We start from the raw sequence: 1,054 nt of genomic DNA on the forward strand, positions 1-1,054 counted from the left end.
CCAGCGTGTCACCGTGACGCCAGCACGTCCCTCCTGCTCTGTGGGGGGCTCTGGTCCCGGAGCCCCGACGTCCCGCGTGCGGACACATCCGCTTCCAACGGGGAAACCGCTCTCGTCGCCACGAGCCCCTCCCAGGGTCTCAGTGGGAGGCTGTCCTGCCCCAAAGGCAGGTCCCGAGATGCGAATCCCCTTGAAGGCTCATTGGCCCCGGCCACCAGCAACCAGCACGGTGGCTGCTGCCCTCCAGGTGCCGGCTCCGGCCCCCGGCAGCTCAGGCCTCGGCCTCCACACGGGGGTTTTTCTGGGGGGCAGAGGGCGCCTGGGCGACCCCCAGTTCCCCAGGAGCCGAGACAGGGTGACACGCAGACACCCTCACTGGCCCTGCAGCGTGTGCTGGGGAGGGGCCTTTGCACCCTCTGCGCCAGGGGGGGACGAGGGGACGAGGGAAGTCGGGTCTCAGTCTTGTTATAAAAGGAGTTCAGAGCCCGGCCTGAGGCTCAGGGGCTGAGCATCGACCTAGGAGCCAGGAGGTCAGGGTTCGATTCCCGGTCAGGGCCCAGGCCCGGGTTGCGGGCTCATCCCCAGTGGGGGGCGTGCAGGAGGCAGCCGGTCCATGATTCTCTCTCATTGATGTTTCTCTCCCTCTCCCTTCCTCTTTAACATCATAAAAATATATTTACCCCAAAAAAGGAGTTTAGAGCTCACGGACCCCCAAAGGGTGTCAGAGACCCCAAGGGAGAGGGGGCCGCACGGAGCACATGACCGAATCGGGCAGGGGGTGGGGGCGGGGCCTGGGAGAAACCCTCCACACACACACACACACACACACACACAAACCCCGGGCCCCTTTCAAACCGAAAATGAATGAAATGCTCACTTCGACCCGGGCCCTGCGCTTTCTGGGACTCAGTTCCCTGCCTCTCCTTCAAGGAACAAACAAAGATGCCAGTTTCTGGGAAGGGCCGACAGCTGCGGGCCAGGCCGCCCGGTTTATGGCCAGGTCCTGTTGCGGGCGTGGGCCTCTTCCGGGAACCAGCCAGGCCTGCGTGAGCCA

Source organism: Myotis brandtii, unplaced genomic scaffold (assembly GCF_000412655.1).
Source record: "Myotis brandtii unplaced genomic scaffold, ASM41265v1 scaffold1236, whole genome shotgun sequence".
Lineage (NCBI taxonomy): Eukaryota > Metazoa > Chordata > Mammalia > Chiroptera > Vespertilionidae > Myotis > Myotis brandtii.